We start from the raw sequence: 25,335 nt of genomic DNA on the forward strand, positions 1-25,335 counted from the left end.
CAAGCGCAGTGGAGAATGATTTCAACGTTGTGCAAGGTTCTGATGCCCTTTGAACTTGCCACACGTGAAGTCAGTTCAGACACTGCCAGCCTGAGTCAGGTCATTCCCCTCATCAGGCTTTTGCAGAAGAAGCTGGAGACATTGAAGGAGGAGCTAACACGGAGCGATTCCGCTAGGCATGTGGGACTTGTGGATGGAGCCCTTAATTTGCTTAACAAGGATTCACGGGTGGTCAATCTGTTGAAATCAGAGCACTACATTTTGGCCACCGTGCTCGATCCTAGATTTAAAGCCTACCTTGGATCTCTCTTTCCGGCAGACACAAGTCTGCTGGGGTTGAAAGACCTGCTGGTGAGAAAATTGTCAAGTCAAGCGGAACGCGACCTGTCAACATCTCCTCCTTCACATTCTCCCGCAACTGGGGGTGCGAGGAAAAGGCTCAGAATTCCGAGCCCACCCGCTGGCGGTGATGCAGGGCAGTCTGGAGCGACTGCTGATGCTGACATCTGGTCCGGACTGAAGGACCTGACAACGATTACGGACATGTCGTCTACTGTCACTGCATATGATTCTCTCACCATTGAAAGAATGGTGGAGGATTATATGAGTGACCGCATCCAAGTAGGCACGTCACACAGTCCGTACTTATACTGGCAGGAAAAAGAGGCAATTTGGAGGCCCTTGCACAAACTGGCTTTATTCTATCTAAGTTGCCCTCCCACAAGTGTGTACTCCGAAAGAGTGTTTAGTGCCGCCGCTCACCTTGTCAGCAATCGGCGTACTAGGTTACATCCAGAAAATGTGGAGAAGATGATGTTCATTAAAATTAATTATAATCAATTCCTCCGTGGAGACATTGACCAGCAGCAATTGCCTCCACAAAGTACACAGGGAGCTGAGATGGTGGATTCCAGTGGGGACGAATTGATAATCTGTGAGGAGGGGGATGTACACGGTGATATATCGGAGGATGATGATGAGGTGGACATCTTGCCTCTGTAGAGCCAGTTTGTGCAAGGAGAGATTAATTGCTTCTTTTTTGGTGGGGGTCCAAACCAACCCGTCATTTCAGTCACAGTCGTGTGGCAGACCCTGTCACTGAAATGATGGGTTGGTTAAAGTGTGCATGTCCTGTTTATACAACATAAGGGTGGGTGGGAGGGCCCAAGGACAATTCCATCTTGCACCTCTTTTTTCTTTAATTTTTCTTTGCGTCATGTGCTGTTTGGGGAGGGTTTTTTGGAAGGGACATCCTGCGTGACACTGCAGTGCCACTCCTAGATGGGCCCGGTGTTTGTGTCGGCCACTAGGGTCGCTTATCTTACTCACACAGCTACCTCATTGCGCCTCTTTTTTTCTTTGCGTCATGTGCTGTTTGGGGAGGGTTTTTTGGAAGGGACATCCTGCGTGACACTGCAGTGACACTCCTAGATGGGCCCGGTGTTTGTGTCGGCCACTAGGGTCGCTTATCTTACTCACACAGCTACCTCATTGCGCCTCTTTTTTTCTTTGCGTCATGTGCTGTTTGGGGAGGGTTTTTTGGAAGGGACATCCTGCGTGACACTGCAGTGACACTCCTAGATGGGCCCGGTGTTTGTGTCGGCCACTAGGGTCGCTTATCTTACTCACACAGCTACCTCATTGCGCCTCTTTTTTTCTTTGCGTCATGTGCTGTTTGGGGAGGGTTTTTTGGAAGGGACATCCTGCGTGACACTGCAGTGACACTCCTAGATGGGCCCGGTGTTTGTGTCGGCCACTAGGGTCGCTTAGCTTAGTCATCCAGCGACCTAGGTGCAAATTTTAGGACTAAAAATAATATTGTGAGGTGTGAGGTATTCAGAATAGACTGAAAATGAGTGTAAATTATGGTTTTTGAGGTTAATAATACTTTGGGATCAAAATGACCCCCAAATTCTATGATTTAAGCTGTTTTTTAGTGTTTTTTGAAAAAAACACCCGAATCCAAAACACACCCGAATCCGACAAAAAAAATTCGGTGAGGTTTTGCCAAAACGCGGTCGAACCCAAAACACGGCCGCGGAACCGAACCCAAAACCAAAACACAAAACCCGAAAAACTTCCGTCGCTCATCTCTACACAAAACCCGAAAAAATTTCGGTGCACATCACTAATTTTTAGGAAGTCTGGTGGTCTCTAGGAAGGGGCACTTGTTTTTGTTGACTCTTTTAGAATGCTCAAACCACTATGTTGACTAGACAATCTTTAACAATCTTATGCAAGTTTCCCTTTCAAGGTGTCAAGATTTATGGAGGTGCAATTAATATATTTTTAATCATGGTCACTTAACAGAGGTCAGTCCAGGCTGCTTACAATGTGGTTCCTGCTGATACAAGATACTATATCACTCGCTTTCATGTGTTATCTTTATTGTTAATGTTATGTAGAATAAATTACAAAATAGCTCTGAATTTGAGTGGAATGATTTATACAGGGCTCAATAATATCAACACAATGCCAAGTCTTATATTCTACTATTAAATTATAAAGCCACACTCATAATACATCCAACTGGATGTACAACTCAGCATCCTCTACATCTATTGTTTCTTTATATTGTATATATATAAATATATATATATATATATATATATATATATATAATGGGGTGATAAGGGTACCGGCGACTATTGTTGGTTAAAAGAACATGTACTAAAACTTATAATTTATGAGCCAAAAAATATAAAATTAAACAGACAGTTTTTAATAATATTAACGCATAAAAAATGGGATAAAACATAAAAGTTTGCCAAATATTGATAAAAACATAAAGGTCAGATAAGGAGTTATAACTTAACTTAAAATAGGCAAGGGGGTCACTGCAGGGAACCCAACGCATTTCGTCACACCTGACTTCTTCAAGGGGTAGGGACAGAATGAGATTGCATGCCTATATTTATACCCCTGGCAATACTAGCTCAGGGTTAGTGATGTCATAATTGGTCATGTGATCCAATAAAAACATTTACCTAAAAAACATTCAAGGACAATCAAACATAGCACAGCCCAAGGAACTAGGGGTCACAGTATGCATGTTCTTAATAAAAACGAGTGGTTTACATGGTGCAGACATTGCTTAAAATGTTCAATATTGCTGAAATGTAGTAAAGTGCGGCACTTCCGCCACACTTCCGGTGACGGAGGTAGCGCGTCACGTGACTCCGGGTATTTCCGCCCCACTTCCGGTTGCGCATGTGCCTGCAGTCCCTCCTGGATAGCAGCAGACTCAGTGCAGGTCACAATAAAGTGTATGTCCATCCCATCAGGTGCTGTGGCAGTCATGTTGTTGGGGAGAAACTCCATAGAAAATGCAGGAAATGCGGTGGCCATCTTTAAGGAGTCTTAGGAGACCCAGATAAGGTGGTTTTGCGGTATCCATGGCAATGGTCCCATGTAAATAGAACAGACAGAAATATACAGTGAAATCTATGTACTGGTTTTCCACAGGTATTGGAGACTGCTACATAGGGGGATGGGGATATCTTAATGGTCCACATAATAAACAATATTATAACATGTGCAAATGCTGCAACATTTGTGTATAGGGGGGGTATCTTAATGGCCCACATATTAAGCATTAATGTAACATGCGCAAACGCTGCAACACTTGTGTCTAAAAACGTGGCAATTCATTTTTGATTACAGTGGTGATTTTATGGTGACCATACTGTTGGATTAAACAAAGAAGGGGGAGGGGGGGTTATGAAATTACAATTAGAGAGGAAAAGGGTGAAGAACCAGGTGCAGAGTAATATATTGAAGGATGAACTCCTATATAGGACGTATGAGGGTGGTGGTGCTGGGAGGGTATACATACACAGAGTGAGTGCTCCATATGTAGTAGACAATAAATAAATGAAAAGTATTGGATGCGAATCAAGAATACTATATAATAGAGTGAACCGTGAATAGTGTGGACCTAGTGTTTATCAAGTGATAACAGATCGGTCACTAGTTGGCTTGACGTAATTTGTCAGTCCTTACAGTACCCGATCTTCCCAGGCGGTCCCCCTCTCTGGTACTAGTCAGGCCCAAACACTGCTTAGCTTCCAAGATCGGACGAGACTGGGCGTGCCAGTGTGGTTTGACTGTATGCGAAAGTAGACATCTTAACACCAGAACCCGATCGCGCGATAACACTTGAGTCCTGGTGAGTAATATCTTTATTATAGTTTACAATAGATACCAAAGACAAGAACAAGTTGTGGCGAGAAAAGAATAGAAGAAGAAAATAGAGCGAGGAATGAGAAATGCAAGAAAAATGAGAGGATACAGCACCTCATAAAAAAGGTGCAATCTCATATCCCTCGTTCAGACCCATTGATTGCAAGGTCTGCAGCTGGAATATCCAGTACATCTCCCTTCTCGAGAGTTTGTTCGCGAGGTCACCTCCTCTCTCTCCCAGACAGACATGTTCAATCGCCTTGAACGTGAGATCCTCAGGATTGGAGTTGTGTCGTAACGTGAAATGTCTGGAAACAGTATGGCTCTCCACCTTGTTCTTAATATTTCTCACGTGTTCCTGGATCCTCATTTTTAACGGTCTTTTAGTCTTGCCCACGTACTTCTTATTGCAAGGGCATTCTAGTAGGTAGATCATGGACATAGTATTACAGTTCATGAATTCTTTTATGGTATACTGCTTCTTGTCATCCATACCACTGAAATTTTTCCGATTTGGATGCAAGTATTTACATATGTTGCATTTCCCACACTTGAAAGAACCCACACACTTGAGCATCGGGGTGTTCCTGGTGTGCTTCTCCTTTAATAAACTGGGTGCAAGGTGGTCCTTCAGGTTTCTGGATTTTTTGAAGATGAGAACTGGTTCAGGCGGTAGGATGTCCTTAAGTACTGGGTCCATGAGGAGAATATTCCAGTGGGTCTTGAGCGAATTTCTGATGGTCTTCTCATATTGGCTGTAGGTGGTGATAAAAGCAACTGAATCCTTCTTACTGTCTCTTGGTTTATACTTCAGTAGGTCCTCTCTGTCCACATTCCTTGTCTTTTCTAAGGCTTCCTCAAGAATGGGCCCCTTGTCCTTGAACCTTTTGCTGTAAATCTCCAGTTGGTCATCACAGTCCTTAGAATGCGTGCAGTTCCTTTTTATCCTCGAGAACTGTGATGCCGGGATGTTATCCTTCCACTTCTGGAGGTGGTTGCTTTGATAGTGCAAATAACTGTTCATAGCCACCTCTTTAATATAGTTCTTAGTGGTGATGCCTCCATTTTCACCGGTTAAAATCAAGTCCAGATATTCAACTGATTTGTCATTAGTTTTTGAGGTAAAGGTCAAGTTCAGATCATTATTTCCCATCATACTTAAAAACTCATTAAAAGATTCAACAGTGCCTCCCCCCCCTCTCTCCCTTCTTTGTTTAATCCAACAGTATTGTCACCATAAAATCACCACTGTAATAAAAAATGAATTGCCACGTTTTTAGACACAAGTGTTGCAGCGTTTGCGCATGTTATAATAATGCTTAATATGTGGGCCATTAAGATACCCCCCCCTATACACAAATGTTGCAGCGTTTGCACATGTTATAATATTGTTTATTATGTGGACCATTAAGATATCCCCATCCCCCTATGTAGCAGTCTCCAATACCTGTGGAAAACCAGTACATAGATTTCACTGTATATTTCTGTCTGTTCTATTTACATGGGACCGTTGCCATGGATACCGCAAAACCACCTTATCTGGGTCTCCTAAGACTCCTTAAAGATGGCCACCGCATTTCCTGCATTTCCTATGGAGTTTCTCCCCAACAACATGGCTGTCACAGCACCTGATGGGATGGACATACACTTTATTGTGACCTGCACTGAGTCTGCTGCTATCCAGGAGGGACTGCAGGCACATGCGCAGTGATCGAGGCTCGCCGCCGGCGCATGCGCACCAGCGAACCGGAAGTGGGGCGGAAATACCCAGAGTCACGTGACGCGCTACCTCTGTCACCGGAAGTGTGGTGGAAGTGCCGCACTTTACTACATTTCAGCAATATTGAACATTTTAAGCAATGTCTGCACCATGTAAACCACTTGTTTTTATTAAGAACATGCATACTGTGACCCCTAGTTCCTTGGGCTGTGCTATGTTTGATTGTCCTTGAATGTTTATTAGGTAAATGTTTTTATTGGATCACATGACCAATTATGACATCACTAACCCTGAGCTAGTATTGCCAGGGGTATAAATAGGCATGCAATCTCATTCTGTCCCTACCCCTTGAAGAAGTCTGGTGTGACGAAACGCGTTGGATTCCCTGCAGTGACCCCCTTGCCTATTTTAAGTTAAGTTATAACTCCTTATCTGACCTTTATGTTTTTATCAATATTTGGCAAACTTTTATGTTTTATCCCATTTTTTATGCGTTATTATTATTAAAAACTGTCTGTTTAAATAAGAATTTACTCACCGGTAATTCTATTTCTCATAGTCCGTAGTGGTTGCTGGGGACTCCGTAAGGACCATGGGGATTAGCGGCTCCGCAGGAGACTGGGCACAACTATAAAGAAAGCTTTTAGACTACTGGTGTGCACTGGCTCCTCCCACCAAGACCCTCCTCCAGACCTCAGTTAGGATACTGTGCCCGGAAGAGCTGACACAATTAGGAAGGATTTTGAATCCCGGGTAAGACTCATACCAGCCACACCAATCACACCGTATAACTCGTGATACAATACTCAGTGAACAGCATGATAACAACTGAGCCTCTCAACAGATAGCTCAACAATAACCCTTTAGTTAAGCAATAACTATATACAAGTATTGCAGACAATCCGCACTTGGGATGGGCGCCCAGCATCCACTACGGACTATGAGAAATAGAATTACCGGTGAGTAAATTCTTCTTTTCTCTAACGCCCTAAGTGGATGCTGGGGACTCCGTAAGGACCATGGGGATTATACCAAAGCTCCCAAACGGGCGGGAGAGTGCGGATGACTCTGCAGCACCGAATGAGAGAACTCAAGGTCCTCCTCAGCCAGGGTATCAAATTTGTAGAATTTTGCAAACGTGTTTGCCCCTGACCAAGTTGCAGCTCGGCAAAGTTGAAGAGCCGAGACCCCTCGGGCAGCCGCCCAAGAAGAGCCCACTTTCCTCGTGGAATGGGCTTTTACTGATTTAGGATGCGGCAGTCCAGCCGCAGAATGTGCAAGCTGAATCATACTACAGATCCAGCGAGCAATAGTCTGCTTAGAAGCAGGTGCACCCAACTTGTTGGGCGCATACAGGATAAAGAGCGAGTCAGTCTTCCTGACTCCAGCTGTCCTGGAAACATAGATTTTCAGGGCCCTGACTACATCCAACAACTTGGAAGCCTCCAAGTCATTTGTAGCCGCAGGCACCACGATAGGTTGGTTCAGATGAAAAGCTGATACCACTTTGGGGAGAAACTGGGGACGAGTCCTCAATTCTGCCCTATCCATATGGAAAATCAGATAAGGGCTTTTACATGACAAAGCCGCCAATTCTGAAACACGCCTGGCCGAAGCCAAGGCCAACAACATGACCACTTTCCACGTGAGATATTTCAAATCCACGGTTTTCAGTGGCTCAAACCAATGTGACTTTAGGAAATCCAACACCACGTTGAGATCCCAAGGAGCCACTGGAGGCACAAAAGGGGGCTGAATATGCAGCACTCCCTTAACAAAAGTCTGAACTTCAGGTAGTGAAGCCAATTCTCTCTGGAAGAAAATCGATAGAGCCGAAATCTGGACCTTAATGGAACCCAATTTAAGGCCCATAGTCACCCCTGACTGTAGGAAGTGCAGGAATCGGCCCAGCTGAAATTCTTCCATTGGAGCCTTCCTGGCCTCACACCACGCAACATATTTTCGCCATATGCGGTGATAATGGTTTGCGGTTACTTCTTTCCTAGCTTTTATCAGCGTAGGAATGACTTCCTCCGGAATGCCCTTTTCCTTCAGGATCCGGTGTTCAACCGCCATGCCGTCAAACGCAGCCACGGTAAGTCTTGGAACAGACAGGGCCCCTGCTGCAGCAGGTCTTGTCTGAGCGGTAGAGGCCATGGGTCCTCTGACATCATTTCTTGAAGTTCCGGATACCACGCTCTTCTTGGCCAATCCGGAACAATGAGTATAGTTCTTACTCCTCTTCTCCTTATTATCCTCAGTACCTTTGGTATGAGAGGAAGAGGAGGGAACACATAAACCGATCGGTACACCCACGGTGTTACCAGAGCGTCCACAGCTATCGCCTGCGGGTCTCTCGACCTGGCGCAATATTTTTCTAGCTTTTTGTTTAGGCGGGACGCCATCATGTCCACCTGTGGTTTTTCCCACTGGTTTACAATCATTTGAAAGACTTCTGGATGAAGTCCCCACTCTCCCGGGTGGAGGTCGTGCCAGCTGAGGAAGTCTGCTTCCCAGTTGTCCACTCCCGGAATGAACACTGCTGACAGTGCTAACACGTGATTTTCCACCCATCGGAGAATCTTTGTGGCTTCTGCCATTGCCGTCCTGCTTCTCGTGCCGCCCTGTCGATTTACATGGGCGACCGCCGTGATGTTGTCTGACTGGATCAGTACCGGCTGGTTTTGAAGCAGGGGTTTTGCCTGACTTAGGGCATTGTAAATGGCCCTTAGTTCCAGAATATTTATGTGCAGGGAAGTCTCCTGACTTGACCATAGTCCTTGGAAGTTTCTTCCCTGTGTGACTGCTCCCCAGCCTCGAAGGCTGGCATCCGTGGTCACCAGGACCCAGTCCTGTATGCCGAATCTGCGGCCCTCTTGAAGATGAGCACTCTGCAGCCACCACAGCAGAGACACCATTGTCCTCGGAGACAGGGTTATCAGACGATGCATCTGAAGATGCGATCCGGACCACTTGTCCAACAGGTCCCACTGAAAGGTTCTTGCATGAAACCTGCCGAATGGAATCGCTTCGTAGGAAGCTACCATTTTTCCCAGGATCCGCGTGCAATGATGCACCGACACCTGTTTTGGTTTTAGGAGGCCTCTGACTAGAGATGACAGCTCCTTGGCCTTTTCCTCCGGGAGAAACACTTTTCTCTGTTCTGTGTCCAGAACCATCCCTAGGAACTGCAGGCGTGTCGTAGGGACCAGCTGTGACTTTGGAATGTTTAGAATCCAGCCGTGCTGTTGTAGCACTTGCCGAGATAGTGCTACCCCTACCAACAACTGCTCTCTGGACCTCGCCTTTATCAGGAGATCGTCCAAGTACGGGATAATTAAAACTCCCTTCCTTCGAAGGAGTATCATCATTTCCGCCATTACCTTGGTAAAGACCCTCGGAGCCGTGGAGAGACCGAACGGCAACGTCTGGAATTGGTAATGACAATCTTGTACCACAAACCTGAGGTACTCCTGGTGAGGATGGTAAATGGGGACATGTAGGTAAGCATCCTTGATGTCCAGCGATACCATGTAATCTCCCTCGTCCAGGCTTGCAATAACAGCCCTGAGCGATTCCATCTTGAACTTGAATTTTTTTATATATGTGTTCAAGGATTTCAAATTTAAAATGGGTCTCACCGAACCGTCCGGTTTCGGTACCACAAACATTGTGGAATAGTAACCCCTTCCTTGTTGAAGTAGGGGCACCTTTACTATCACTTGTTGTGAATACAGCTTTTGAATTGCCTGTAACACTGCCTCCCTGCCTGAGGGAGTGGTTGGCAAGGCAGATTTGAGGAAACGGCGGGGGGGAGACGTCTCGAATTCCAGTTTGTACCCCTGAGATACTACTTGAAGGATCCAGGGATCCACCCGTGAGCGAGCCCACTGATTGCTGAAATTTTTGAGACGGGCCCCCACCGCACCTGGCTCCGCCTGTGGAGCCCCAGCGTCATGCTGTGGACTTAGAGGAAGCGGGGGAGGACTTTTGCTCCTGGGAACTGGCTGTATGCTGCAGCTTTTTCCCTCTACCTCTGCCTCTGGGCAGAAAGGACGCGCCTTTAACCCGCTTGCCCCTATTGGGCCGAAAGGACTGTACCTGATAATACGGTGCTTTCTTTGGTTGTGAGGGAACATGGGGTAAAAATGTAGACTTCCCAGCTGTTGCTGTGGAAACGAGGTCCGAGAGACCATCCCCGAACAATTCCTCACCCTTATAAGGCAGAACTTCCATGTGTCGTTTGGAATCTGCATCACCTGTCCACTGCCGAGTCCATAACCCTCTCCTGGCAGAAATGGACATTGCACTAATTTTGGATGCCAGCCGGCAAATATCCCTCTGTGCATCCCTCATGTATAAAAGTGCGTCTTTTATATGCTCTACGTTTAGCAAAATAGTGTCCCTGTCTAGGGTATCTATATTTTCTGACAGGGAATCTGACCACGCAGCAGCAGCACTGCACATCCAGGCTGAAGATATAGCCGGTCTCAGTATAACACCTGTGTGTGTATATATAGATTTCCGGATAGCTTCCTGCTTTCTATCATCAGATTCCTTCAGGGCGGCCGTATCCGGAGACGGTAGTGCCACCTTCTTTGACAAGCGTGTGAGCGCTTTATCCACCCTAGGGGATATTTCCCAGCGTGACCTATCCTCTGGCGGGAAAGGGTACGCCATTAGTAACCTCTTAGAAATTACCAGCTTTTTATCAGGGGAAGCCCACGCTTCTTCACACACTTCATTTAACTCTTCAGATGGAGGAAAAGCTACTGGTAGTTTTTTCTCTCCAAACATTATACCCTTTTTTGTGGTATCGGGGGTAACATCAGAAATGTGCAACACATTTTTCATTGCCTCAATCATGTAACGTGTGGCCCTACTGGAAGTTACATTAGTCTCTTCGTCGTCGACACTAGAGTCAGTATCCGTGTCGCCATCTGTGTCAACCATCTGAGGTAGCGGGCGTTTTAGAGCCCCTGATGGTTTTTGAGACACCTGGGCAGGCACAGGCTGAGAAGCCGGCTGTCCCACATTTGGTATGTCGTCGAACCTTTTATGTAAGGAGTCGACACTATCACGTAATTCCTTCCACAGCACCATCCACTCAGGTGTCGACCCCGCAGGGGGTGACATCACATTTACAGGCATCTGCTCCGCCTCCACATAAGCCTCCTCATCAAACATGTCGACACAGCCGTATCGACACACCGCAAACACACAGGGAATGCTCTGACAGAGGACAGGACCCCACAAAGCCCTTTGGGGAGACAGAGAGAGAGTATGCCAGCACACACCAGAGCGCTATATAACACTGGGATCCCACTATCAATGAGTGTTTTCCCTATAACTGCTTTTTTATATATATATTATATATATAATATCTATACTGCGCCTAAATTTAGTGCCCCCCCTCTCTTTTTTACCCTTCTGTAGTATTCAGACTGCAGGGGAGAGCCAGGGAGCTTCCTTCCAGCGGAACTGTGAGGGAAAAATGGCGCCAGTGGGCTGAGGGAGAAGCCCCGCCCCCTTTTCGGCGGACTTTCTCCCGCTTTTTCTGTAATACTGGCAGGGGTAATTTTACATCTATATAGCCTCTAGGACTATATATGATGTATATTTTGCCAGCCAAGGTGTTATTTATTGCCCTCAGGGCGCCCCCCCCCCAGCGCCCTGCACCCATCAGTGACCGAAGTGTGAGGTGTACATGAGGAGCAATGGCGCACAGCTGCAGTGCTGTGCGCTACCTTGGTGAAGACCGAAGTCTTCTGCCGCCGATTTTCCGGACCTTCTTCGTGCTTCTGGCTCTGTAAGGGGGACGGCGGCGCGGCTCCGGGAACGAACACCAAGGTCGGGTCCTGCGGTCGATCCCTCTGGAGCTAATGGTGTCCAGTAGCCTAAGAAGCCCAAACTACCACCTGTTAGGTAGGTTCGCTTCTTCTCCCCTTAGTCCCTCGCTGCAGTGAGTCTGTTGCCAGCAGATCTCACTGAAAATAAAAAACCTAAATATACTTTCTTTCTAGGTGCTCAGGAGAGCCCCTAGTGTGCATCCAGCTCAGCCGGGCACAAGAATCTAACTGAGGTCTGAAGGAGGGTCTTGGTGGGAGGAGCCAGTGCACACAAGTAGTCTAAAAGATGTCTTTATAGTTGTGCCCAGTCTCCTGCGGAGCCGCTAATCCCCATGGTCCTTACGGAGTCCCCAGCATCCACTTAGGACGTTAGAGAAATTTTATATTTTTTGGCTCATGAATTATAAGTTTTAGTATATGTTCTTTTAACCAACAATAGTCGCCGGTACCCTTATCCCCCCATTATATACTCTCTTCAACAGTACTGTACCAGTATTGCAATCTTAAGGGGTGGTAGACACCTCTAATGAGGTTTTGTGTGTTTTTAGCATTTTTAGTAAACTTTTCATTACTGAGATCATATCCCACAAGTGGCGCTGTATCATTTTGCTACACAATATATATATATATATATATATATATACAAAGAGACAGCGGCACTCCGGGATTTAGTAAGAAAGTAATACTTATACTGTCAAAAACGTTCTCATGAGGCCAATGTTTCGGGACCCGTAGCCCCTTTGTCATGAGCTATGGGCCCCGATACGTTGGCCTCAAGTGACCGTTTTTGCACAATATAAGTATTACTTTCTTACTAAATCCCGGAGTGCCATTGTCTCTTTGTTCATCTGTGTCCATACTATTTGTGGATGCCACCCGGGTCTACCAGTGATCTGCAGTGAGTGCCCGGCACCCCTACAACAATATATATATATATATATATTGTATGTATATATATATATATATATATATATATATATGTATGCATGGGTTGGGGCTGAGAGACCAGCGCTTGGGGTCCCGGCGGTCAGCATACAGACCCCGGGATCCTGGCAGCAGAATGCCGGTGGGCGGTGAGCGCAACAAAGCCCCTTGCGTGCTCGCTGCAACTCGCCAGGCAGCGGGCTCGGTGGCTCGCTGCGCTTACTACAGTTCCTATTCCCACTCTATGGGTGTGATGGACACCCACGAGTGGGAATAGTCCCTGCAGGTTGGCATTCTGTCTGCCGGCATTTTGATTGCTCGGGATCCCAGCGTCGGCATGGTGACCGCCGGGATCCAGAGTGCCGGTCACATGACCGCATCCCTTATGTATGTATATTGTAAATCGTACACAGTGTTGTCCTTTAACTTATTTTCTATTGCTCAAAAATTCATATGGCCCCACCAGCCTGGACGTGGTAATTTAGAATTACTATTCAAACATGTTTTTCAAATTTGTAACTGGTGAATGCAGTATTTTTGACAGTAATTTGTTTAATGCTCGCAGTATACAGGACCACTAACAAACAGCAGAAACAATCAAACAAAACAATATTGAATTAATTATTAAAGTAAGTATATGGAAGCTACAGTACTGTAAAAATTGTAAAAACTATTTTTTTCCTGTCATGCCGTATGTTAATAAACAACTGACACTAATTGTCCTTATGATATTGTATCACTGAAAATGGCACTTCTGTAGCCCAATTAATTCAAGTAGAGATTCCTTGGTCTGAAGTGGCTTTTAAAATTAATGGACAGTGTCGATGAAAGCAGCTTAAACAAACTCATCATCATCTAAAAACTTCAACCAAAAACCGTAAATATAAATATAAAAAATAAATAAATGCAAATTTGTCTGAATAAATAAATGCATTAATTAAAATGGTGCATTTTGCTATGCTGGGACCTACCCTTCCAACTAATACATTTCTTCTAACTCTAGAGACCCCATCTGGCTGCATAAGAACATATGTTCATTTTCAATATCCCAAATGACAAATGTTCCTTCTGTTCTAAGCTAAGAATTAATGTTTGTGACCTAACCATGCCTGTGTCAGTCATGTGTTAGCTTATTATCCTGAGATTTCAGTAATTACATTAAAATTATCATTAAGAATATGATTAAAGGCCATTGAGAGTCTGCATAGTGTGATCTAGAAATCATTTTCGTAGAAGCGTTTCATAGGCAAATGCAGGGGTGGGAGAGGTTCCCAGAAGCTCCCCTTCCCCATAGCATGGCCAGCGCACACTACATGAAGTATGAAGGGCAAACTGGAGCTGCTGCACATACCCAGGGACAACAGATATCTCTGCCAAGTCTGCTGTGTGTGTCTGTGGATCTGAGTGCTCAATCATCGCACCAGAGAGAGAAAATCTGGAGAGTGGCTTACCATCTGGCCTGCATACTGTATGTCTGAAGTACTGTATTACATAAACTGCACCTTGGCACAGACTGTAGCTTGTTACATGCTAATTATGCATCCTTCATGGGCTGGCGACAATTACTGTAAAATCAAACATTAGGAAACTGCCCCCTCCCGAATTCTGAGTTTGCCCCTGTGCTTAAGTTTACATGAACCCTAGGCTAGTTACCAACTGGTATTACAATGATAGTAAAGGCACAAAACAAATGGACATGAGTAGAGCCAGTGCAAGGTTACTTGACACCCTAGGCGAAACTTCAGCCTGCTGCCCCCATCCCCCCAAACCACACATCAGTACCCACTTTCCATCCCCTCAGGTGAAAGTGTGGAAGTAGCACCTTAGAAGTTCATAGAAGTTCAACAGCGGCAATCTGCATTAACTTTAACAGGGATGCATCTTTCAGAGTTATCCTTTATTTGATGATAAGCAAACTCAAAGCTGCCCTCCCAGATCCTTGCGCCCTAGGCAGCACCTAAAGCTGACTAATTGTATAGCCGACCGTAGACATGAGGATGAAACTATTAGTTCCAAAGACCCCATACCCACATCTTGTACAGGAACAATAGTAGACAGACAGCATTTTTGTATTGCAGACTGTTTTATTCACTTATATTCATTGCAAATTAACTCCAAGGTTTCAGGGGAGATTTCCTGGAAACCCCACCCAGTGTCGGACTGGGGCATGAACGGCCCACCGGGGGAATGCAGTGGGGCCCATACTTAGGGGTTTGGTCAACCCCCACAGAGGCTTGAAATACACAATAGACTTGTGCAGTGTAATGCAACATCTCTACCATGTATAATACAAGTGCACAGACTGGAACCTGATCCCTAGAGGAAGGAGAGGCCCCCAGGCAGTGGGGCTCACCGGTGGTTTCCCCTGTACCCCTGTGGGCCAGTCCGACCCTGACCCCAGCTGACTGCTGGTGCATGTGCTATACATACTGTAACATGTAACATGACAAATTGTTTTTCATCTGACATGCAATGTAACTGCAGTTTTTTTATTCAAATGTGTAACCACCTTACTGTATGTCACCTGAATCTAGTGCAGGATAAAGTGCTAGGGGCAGATGTAATCCCGCCTTTCAAATTACACTTCATTTTATGGTGCCAATTCAAATTTAAAAAAATAATGCACACTCTAACGTATGAAAATGTATTCTGCAGAAGCACTTTTGAAGGGCTTTATTCTTCCCCCACAGTATTAAACATCTGCCAGCAGTACAACAATAAACATAATGAATTACCATCATGTTTACAGTTGTACTGCCAAAGAGCGTAAAATACTTTAAGTAGAATTTCACAGTTGCGGACATCCCGGCGCCTGCCTTTTGCGGCTCCCATAATGCTTGTCGACATTCTGATTGTTGAAAAGCTGTATACATTTTTTAGTAACGGTATATATAATTAAGAATGACTAAGAATAAACTCAGTGTTGCAGTGCAAGCTGATAGAAATGTGCATTTGTTAAAATATATTATGAATCGGAAAACACATTAAATCGAGAAGTTTTATGGTTGGGTATTGGTTTTATTTCCAAAACAATCTTAATTTTTTGGTGTTGGTAAGACCTGGGGCAAAATGTAATAGCCTGTGAGATGCAGGCTGTTTTTGGAATTCCTGCTAGTGTGCCTGTATTTTTAAAGCGGCAATCATTTACAAGGCAAAACAAGCTCCGTTTTTCCTTGTAAATGAATGCCACTTTAAAAATATGAGCAGACTCACAGAAATTCCCGGGTAGCCTGCATCTTGCAGACTATTACATTTGTTCCAGGTGTTAAAAATGTAAATTTGATGGGATAAAAACAATATTTTGCAATAATTAATTTGTATAGCACCTATCTATAATGCAGCGCTGTCCAAAGAATTTTGAATCAGTCACATCAGTGCCAGTTGAGTTTACGGTCTGTATTACCTATGACCAGTGGTGCATTTCCCACTAAGCACGTGAGGCACATGCCTAGGTGCGCCAATTGCTGGGGGCGGCACTAGACTGCAATTCCTTCCCCCCCACCCCCCACAAACACCCATTGTCGGCTGCATCTGAGCAGTTGGCATTTTATTTTTCAGTTGAAGAGAAGGAGAGGGGGCAGAGCTACATGGGACTGAGCATGGCCTGCTAGAAACTAGAGAGAGAGAGATAAAAGGAGATGGAGCTGCCGCAGATTCCCTGGCCAACCAGAGAGGGGCAAAAACTACTCTGCTGCTTGTGAGGTCTGCAGTGTGGGTCTATGCACTGTGTGTGCGTGCATGCAGTGTGCGTAAAGTGTATGTGTGTGCAGTTTGTGTGTATGTATGCATTTTGAAGTGTGTCAACGGCCAACAATGTTGTGCCTGGGGGGCAGCTGGACCCCCTAAATCCACCTCTGCCTACGACAGACAAACTAGGGTCCATTTTGTCAGAAGCCAGTTAACATAAAACAGGTTGAACACGATGGGCAATTTGCCTCTATTCAACCTCAAATACTATGTTACTATGTTACTATACCAGTATGTTTCTGTTAGAGATGAGCGGGTTCGGTTCTCTGAGAACCGAACCACCTCGAACTTCACTTCCCGAGCCCGACCCCGACTCGGGTTTTCCCGCCTGACTCGGAAACCAGAACGAGGCAAGAAGTCATCATCCCGCTGTTGGATTCTCGCTGGTTTTGGATCCCATATAAGGAGTCACGCGTAGCCGCCATTTTCACTCCGGCATTGTAAAGTGTAGCGAGAGGATGTGTCTCTGTCCTCAGTGTCTGTGCGTGAGGGAAAGTGGGGTGGCGATTCCAGTGCTGTCTTGTGCTGCTCAGTCCAGTGTAGCGTCTTATGCTGCATAAGTCCAGTCACAGTGCTGGTGTCCTCTGCTGCCATATGTCCAGTGTAGCTGTATAAGTCCAGTGCGTTGTCCTACATCAGTACAGTGGTAGTGTCTTGTGCTGCATCAGACCAGTCATAGTGGTGGTGTCCTCTGCTGCCATATGTCCAGTGCTGCTGTATAAGTCCAGTCCATTGCAGTGGTGCTGTGTTGTCCTGCATCAGTCCAGTGGTGGTGTCCCTGTACTACTGTCGTATATGTCCAGTGATACTGCCGTATATGTCCAGTGATACTGCTGTTTAAATCCAGTGGTACTGGCGTGAAAAATCCAGTGATACTGCCGTATAAGTCCAGTGATACTGACATATATGTCCAGTGGTAATGCCGTATGAATCCAGTGATACTGCCGTATATGTACAGTGGTACTGCCATATAATTCCAGTGATACTGCCATAAATGTCCAGTGATACTGCCGTATAAGTCCAGTGATACTGCCATATAAATCCAGTGGTCCTGGCGTATAAATCAAGTCCATTGATACTGCTGTATAAGTCCAGTGATACTGCCGTATATGTCCAGTGGTACTGCCTTATGAATCCAGTGATACTGCCGTATATGTCCAGTGGTACTGCCATATAATTCCAGTGATACTGCCATATATGTCCAGTGGTAATGCTGTATAAATCCAGTGGTAGTGGCATATAAATCCAGTCCAGTGATACTGCCGTATATGTCCAGTGATACTGCCATTTATGTCCAGTGATACTGCCATATAAATCCAGTGATACTGCCATCTATGTCAAGTGGTGCTGCCGTATAAGTCCAGTCCAGTGATACTGCAATATGTCCAGTGGTACTGCCATATAATTCCAGTGATACTGCCATATATGTCCAGTGGTACTGCCGTATAAGTCCAGTGGTACTGCCATATAAATCCAGTGGTACTGCCATATAAATCCAGTCCAGTGGTACTGCCGTATAAGTCCAGTGATACTGCCGTATATGTCCAGTGGTACTGCCGTATAAATCCAGTGATACTGCCGTATATGTTCAGTGGTACTTCCGTATAAGTCCAGTCCAGTGATACTGCCATATACAGTATGTCCAGTGGTACTGCCATATAATTCCAGTGATACTGCGTATATGTCCAGTTGTATTGCCATATAAATCCAGTGGTACTGCCGTATAAATCCAGTGGTAATCCGTATAAATCCAGTGGTACTGGCGTATATAAATCCAGTACAGTGGTACTGCCGTATAAGTCCAGTTGTGTTGCTTAGCTTAGTCAAACAGCTTCGTCATTGCACCTCTTTTACTTCTTTGCATGATGTGCTGTTTGGGGACTATTTTATTTGAAATGCCATCCTGTCTGCCACTGCTGTGCCACTCCTAGATGGGCCAGTTGTTTGTGCTGCACACTTTTGTCGCTTAGCTTAGTCATACAGCCACCTTGGTGCAACCTTTTGGCCTAAAACAATATTGTGAGGTGTGAGGTGTTCAGAATAGACTGGAAATGAGTGGAAATGAATGTTATTGAGGTTAATAATACCGTAGGATCAAATTTACCCCCAAATTCTGTGATTTTAGCGGTTTCTATGTTTTTTTCAAAAATCATTCAGATCCAAAACCAAAACATGAAAGGATGGTTTTGGCAAAATCAATGCAGATCCAAAACACGAGCATGGAACCAGAACCAAAACCAAAACACAAAACACGAAAAAAGTGCCCGCCGCACATCTCTAATTTCTGTGCATAAAACATAACAACGTGCACACACTCCAGTGCATTTTTGTCAGTAACCAACTAACCAAACAATATGCTTTTGGACTGTGAAAGGAAACCTAGAGCACTTTAAGGAAACCCAGTGGCATCCCTAGGGTTGGCATCACCCAGTGTAAATTGAGACCCTACGAGTGCCAAAGTAATGCTTGCCCAAAAAGTGGGAATTGCCTTGTGGGGTAAGGGCATGGCCTCATGTCATGCCCCACTTTCATCACTCTGGGGTTGTGTCAAGTGCTTCTGAAGATGCTGGGTTGCTCTCAGAGATTCTACCCGCACTTGGTGTCATCCCCTCGGTTGGTGTCACCAAGTGCGCACTGAACATCCCTAGTAATGCCACTGAGGAAACCACAACAAACTAGGGGTGTGCACCTGGCCAAATCTTGGGTTTTGGTTTTGGATCTGTATCTCCTTCATGTTTTGGATCTGGATTGGTTTTGCCAAAACAGCCTTTGCAGGTTTTGGTTTTCGATCTTTATATTTTTTTTTTAGAAAAATCATAAACACAGCTAAAATAACAGATTTTGGGGGTGTTTTTGTTCCTACGGTATTATTTACCTCAATAACATTAATTTGCACTCATCTCCAGTCAGTTTTGACCACCTCACAGATCACAATATTGTTTTTATCCAGTATAGGCTAAAAGGTTGTACCAAGGTAGCTGGATGACTAAGCTTAGTGACAGCAGTGGGCGGACAAAACATGTGGCACTTAAAATTCCAACATGGCTCATCTAGGAAACAGAGTTGCACTGCAGTGGCAGACAGGGTTACCAAGAAAGTTTTCATTAACCAATAAATAATAACTAGATTAGAGGCCCATATGAGTTGACATATGTACAGTATGTAGTGGAAGACAGGTAAAGGAAGGAAGGATTCATTATAGTAAATGTAAAATTATTTTTATTCCAAAGCAAATTTATGAGGGAGGAGAGTCTAGAGATTGACGTGGCGGCTTGGGTTTTGCCACCAGACTCCGATTAAAAAAAAAAAAACGCCATCATACACGCGTCGGATCTTATAGGTTTTGTCCTTTGTCCAATTTGTGCAATAAAGTGAAAATAATATTAATTTGATTAAATCACAATGTTGTGATAAGGAGAATAAGATATTTTATAAGAATATGATCTATGGACACAGCACCCTGAAATGGATGGAGCATGCCTGCAAGTATACTGGGAGACCACACAAAATATTATAAAAATTTTATTTTGGGTGGGCTGACAAAACACCCCTAGATGGACAGAGCAGCTGCAGTCCCTGGATGTATACTAGGATGACAAAGCATAACATTTTAATATATATATATATATATATATATATATATATATATATATACTGTATATACAGTATATATATATATATAATATTTTTTATATCACACACTGCGGTTACAGTGTTGCACAAATGAGTCAGAAATGTGTATTCATTTTTTATATCACACACTGCAGTTACAGTGTTGCACAAATGAGTCAGAAATTTGTATAAGTTTTTTATATCACACACTGTGGTTACAGTGTCGCACAAATTAGTATGAAATACAGTATACTGTATATTATTTCACACTGCGGTTTAGCTTCGCTGACAGTGTTGCAGAAATGAGTTAGAAATATGTATTATTATTTTTTATATCACACACCAGCGGTTACAGTGTTGCACAAATGAGTCAGAAATATATATTATTACACACTGCAGTTTAGCTTCACCGACAGTGTTGCACAAATGAGTCAAAAATATATTTATTATTTTTTTATATCACACACTGGCGTTTACAGTGTTGCACAAAATAGTCAGAAATATATATTATTACACACTGCCGTTATGCTTCGCCAACAGTTTTGCACAAATGAGTCAGAAATATGTATTATTTTTTATATCACACACCGGCGGTTACAGTGTGCACAAATGAGTCAAAAATATATATTATTACACACTGCTGTTTAGCTTTACTGACAGTGTCGCACAAATGAGTAAGAAATTTGTATTATTATATTTTATATATTATACACCGGTGGTTACAGTGTTGCAAAATGAGTCAGAAATATATATATAATTTTTTATATCACACTTTGCAGTTACAGTGTTGCAAAAATGAATCAGAAATATATATTATTACACACTGCAGTTTAGCTTCACCAACAGTGGTGCACAAATGAGTCAGAAATATGTATTATTATTTTTTATATCACACATTGGTGGTTACAGTTGTCAGCAGTGGTGGGTCGTGCCGGCTCCTGGCCGCTGTTAGGAAATGGGGCCGGTGCATCACTTCCGCCGCTGACTCCCTGGCCCCGGCGGGTTGCCTAGCAGAATCCCAGCCAAATATTGGCTAGCCAGATCCAGAACCTCACTCAAATGGTGCAGGATCTTACTTTGTGAGTTAGGTCTCAGAAGGATCTTTTATGAACTTCCCAGAGTGTAGCTCCTGAACCCAAGAGGGGGCTGCGGTGCTGGGGGGAAAGGATGGTTGGAAGGTTGGAGGAGCTTTTAAAAACTAGGTGCCTAGGGGGAGGGTTTACCTAGAAACTATGGGTCATTCAGTGAGAATAGTAAAAATGGTGGTAGTGAACTAAATGGGGGTGGGGAAGGGGGGAGGGAAAGAGCAGCCAGAAAGGGTACTAAAAAGGGTAGTAACAATGATAATGCCAGAATATAAACTAACAACAATTGTGGTTCATCATTACAGCATAGTGAAATTGATGTAAGTAGCAAAAGGGATAAGTATGTCAGTAACATAAGGGAAAATACTTATGATGGGGCGGAGGGCTTGGAAGGACTAAATAGATGGATCTAAAGGAATAGTAAATATGATGAGGAGAAGGAGAGGGAGTGAGGAGAAGAACTGGTAGTAGGAGTAACTCTAGGGAGGCACTTGTAAACCATGACAGGATACCCTTAAAAACGAACGGACAAGGGAAACACTAAGCTAAAATGTATGCTTGCGAACGCAAGAAGCCTAGCAGGTAAAATGGAGGAATTGGAATTGTTAGCATTAAAGGCTCAGTATGATATTAAGGTATTACGGAAACATGGTGGGATGACTCTCACGATTGCGTTGCAAACTTGGAGGGGTATTCTCTCTTCAGAAGGGACAGGGCTAACAAAAGAGGTGGAGGTGTTTGTCTTTATGTTAAACCATCTCTTAAACCATACTTAAAGGAGGTTATTTATGAGGGGACTGGGGATAATGTGGAGTCACTATGGGTTGAAATCTCAATTGGGGGTATAGATGCAAAAAAAACTAGTCATAGGTACATGCTACAAAGAGCCGGATATTAGCATACATGAAGAAGAACAACTCTTGCGGCAAATTGAAAAGGCGGGATTAGGAGACATCCTAGTGATGGGGGATTTTAATTATCCTGATATAAACTGGAATAATGATTCCTGTGTTAAAGCTGGGGCAACAGGTTTTTAAATACGTTAAAGGATCACTATTTGTCTCAATTAGTCGAGGATCCAACAAGAGGTAAAACTAATCTGGATCTAGTAATTACTAATAATGTGGACATTGTATCAAGCATGAAAGTTGGGGAGACCTTGGGTAAGAGTGATCACTATATGATCACATTCGACATCAGTTTCAAGAAACATCACTACAAGGGATCAGCCAAAATATTTAACTTTAAGAAGGCTAACTTCAGTATGCTGAGAGGTGCACTTAATGACATTGACTGGGAAGACTTGTTTGATGGCAAGAACAATACGTAAATGTGGGATGCATTAAAAGGGTTGTTAAATAGCAATATTGACAAATTAATTCCCACGGGCAGCAAACGCAGGAGTACCAAACTCAAACTGATGTGGCTTAATAAGAAGGTCAAGGAAGTAATGAATAATAAGAAACGCACTTTCAAAGCATTTAAATCTAATGGAACGGAGGAGTCATTTCGGTACTACAAGGAATGCAATAAAAAATGCAAAAAAAGCAATAAGAGCAGCAATAATTGAAAATGAAAAGCAAATAGCTATAGAGAGCAAAAACAATTCTAAGAAGTTTTTTAAATACATAAACAGTAAAAGGTTAAGAAAGGAGAACATAGGTCCAATAAAAGATGAATTTTGAGCATTGATAAATGATGACGAAACAAAAGCAGAAATACTGAACAATTTTTTTTAATCTGTGTGCACCAGAGAAAAAGCGATGGTGGGAATAGTACATAACGATAGTGAAAGCAGGGATTCCTGGCTAGATACTTGTTTAAATGAGGAGATAGTCCGGGAGAGACTAAGCAAAATTAAGATTAATAAATCACCTGGACCTGATGGACTTCACCCAAGGGTTCTTATGGAGCTTAGGTCACAACTAGCAAGACCCCTATACTTGATTTTCAATAGTTCTATTAGATCAGGCATGGTACCTATGGATTGGCATATAGCTGAGGTATTGCCATTATTTAAAAAGGGATCTAAAAATCATCCAAGAAATTACAGACCAGTTAGTTTGACATCTATAGTGGGGAAATTATTGGAGGGAATTTTAAGGGATAGCATACAGGAGTATCTGCATGCCGCTAAGTTTATTAGCAAGAACCAGCATGGGTTTGTAAGGAACAGATCATGTCAGACTAACATGGTTAGCTTCTATGAGGAAGTGAGCAACAATCTTGACCAAGGAAAAGCAGTGGATGTGGTATACTTAGATTTTGCAAAAGCCTTCGATACAGTGCCTGATCATCAAATTAAAGGAGCTTGGCCTAGGAAAAATTATTTGTAAGTGGATAAGAAATTGGCTGGATAACAGGGTACAGCGAGTAATGGTCAATGGGATGTCCTCCAGCTGGGCACCAGTAGTCAGCGGAATACCACAAGGGTCTGTGCTTGGGACACTACTGTTCAACATATTTATCAACGACCTGGAAATAGGCCTGGAAAGCACAGTGTCAGTCTTTGCAGATGATACTAATTGTGTAAGGTAATTAATTCAGAAATAGATGTGGAGTCTCTGCAGAATGACTTATCTAAACTTGAAATCTGGGCATCTAAATGGAAAATGGGATTCAACATAGAAAAATGCAAAGTTATGCACTTCGGGACCAAAAATAAACTTGCAACCTACATATTAAATGGGGAAAATCTAGGGGTAACAGTATTGGAAAAAGATTTGGGGGTACTCATTGAAAATAGGTTAAACAACCGTACACAATGTCAAAATGCAGCAAAGAAGGCAAGTAAGGTGCTAGCATGCATAAAAAAGGGAATTGAGACAAGGGACGAAAGTGTAATCCTGCCGCTGTACAAATCATTGGTACGTCCGCACCTGGAATATTGTGTTCAATTTTGGGCACCACATTTTAAAAAAAGATATCTGTGAACTCGAAAGGATTCAAATGCATGCTACTAAATTGATTAAAGGGCTAGAGGGATTGGAGTATGAGGAAAGGCTCACTAGGTTGAAACTGTATACACTAGAAAAGAGGCGTCTAAGAGGAGACATTATCAATATCTTCAAATACATAAAGGGAAATTACAAAGAGTTGTCAGAGGAATTGTTTATTAAAAGAACTCTGTATAAGACGCGAGGTCATTCGCTGAGGCTTGAGGAGAGAAAATTCCATACGCTACGTAGGAAAGGGTTCTTCACTGTTAGGGCAATAAGGATCTGGAATTTCCTGCCAGTGAAGGTGGTAATGGCGGACACTAGTATATGCATTTAAAAACGGATTGGATAAATTTCTGACTGAAAAAGATATCCAAGGTTATAACCTTTAAAATATTGAGATTTTTAATCTGGGAGGAACATGATTTTCAGTTGATAACTAAACATAAAACATTATTTCAATTGGGACATCATAATGAACTTGGCTTAAGACAGAATACAGGTTGAACCCGATGGGCATCTTGCCTCTTTTCAACCTCATTAACTATGTATCTATGTAACTATGTAACTATATGAGACCCACAAACTTGGGCTTTTGGGCTAAATCCCGATGACGCAGCGTTACTTACTGTTGTTGCCTTTTTTAAATCTTTAGGTCTGTTTTATGACAATCCTGATAGAGAAGCATCTGCAGATAGCGATTTACGGGTGTTAAGACAGGGTAAAAATCCTGCTGAGGCGTATTGTACTGAGTTTCGCCGTTGGTCGAATGACTGTGGCTGGAATGATCCTGCTCTGCGCAGTCAGTTTCGCCTCGGCTTGTCAGAAGTGATCAAAGATTGTCTCATTCAGTACCCACGGTACCGGAGACTTTGGATAAGCTCATGGAGCTTGCTATTAAGATAGATCACCATCTCCGAGAGCGGAGGACTAAAAGAGAGGCTAGTTTTAAGCCCAGTCCATGTGTGTTTGCTCTCCCTGAGGACGTCGAGGAACCCATTCAAGTGGCTTTGTCCCAACTTTCCTATGAACAGAGAACCAGGAGGTTAAATTTAGGGCTCTGCTTATACTGTAGCGGCAAGGGACATGTTGCACATAGCTGCCCAAATACGCAGGGAAATGCCCTGACCAAGTGAAAGTTGAGATGGTTCACTTAGGTCTTCAATTAGTCTGCTCACATGATTCCTTGTTAGTTCCTGCCGAAGTATCTTCAGGGAATCAGAGTTCTTTTGTTTCTGCATTTATTGATAGTGGCGGAGCTGCTGGGAACTTCATGG

The 25,335-nt window shown here is 43.7% G+C and overlaps 1 long non-coding RNA gene and 1 pseudogene across 1 annotated transcript in view; both read right to left on the reverse strand.

Annotated features, from left to right (window-relative positions):
- Window positions 1-25,335, reverse strand: part of LOC134928243 (uncharacterized) — a 377,506-nt gene that overhangs the window by 210,095 nt on the left and 142,076 nt on the right. The window lies entirely within an intron of this gene.
- On the reverse strand, window positions 3,996-4,114 carry LOC134930153 (5S ribosomal RNA; annotated as a pseudogene).

The sequence above is a fragment of the Pseudophryne corroboree genome, chromosome 5, assembly GCF_028390025.1.
Source record: "Pseudophryne corroboree isolate aPseCor3 chromosome 5, aPseCor3.hap2, whole genome shotgun sequence".
Taxonomy (NCBI): domain Eukaryota; kingdom Metazoa; phylum Chordata; class Amphibia; order Anura; family Myobatrachidae; genus Pseudophryne; species Pseudophryne corroboree.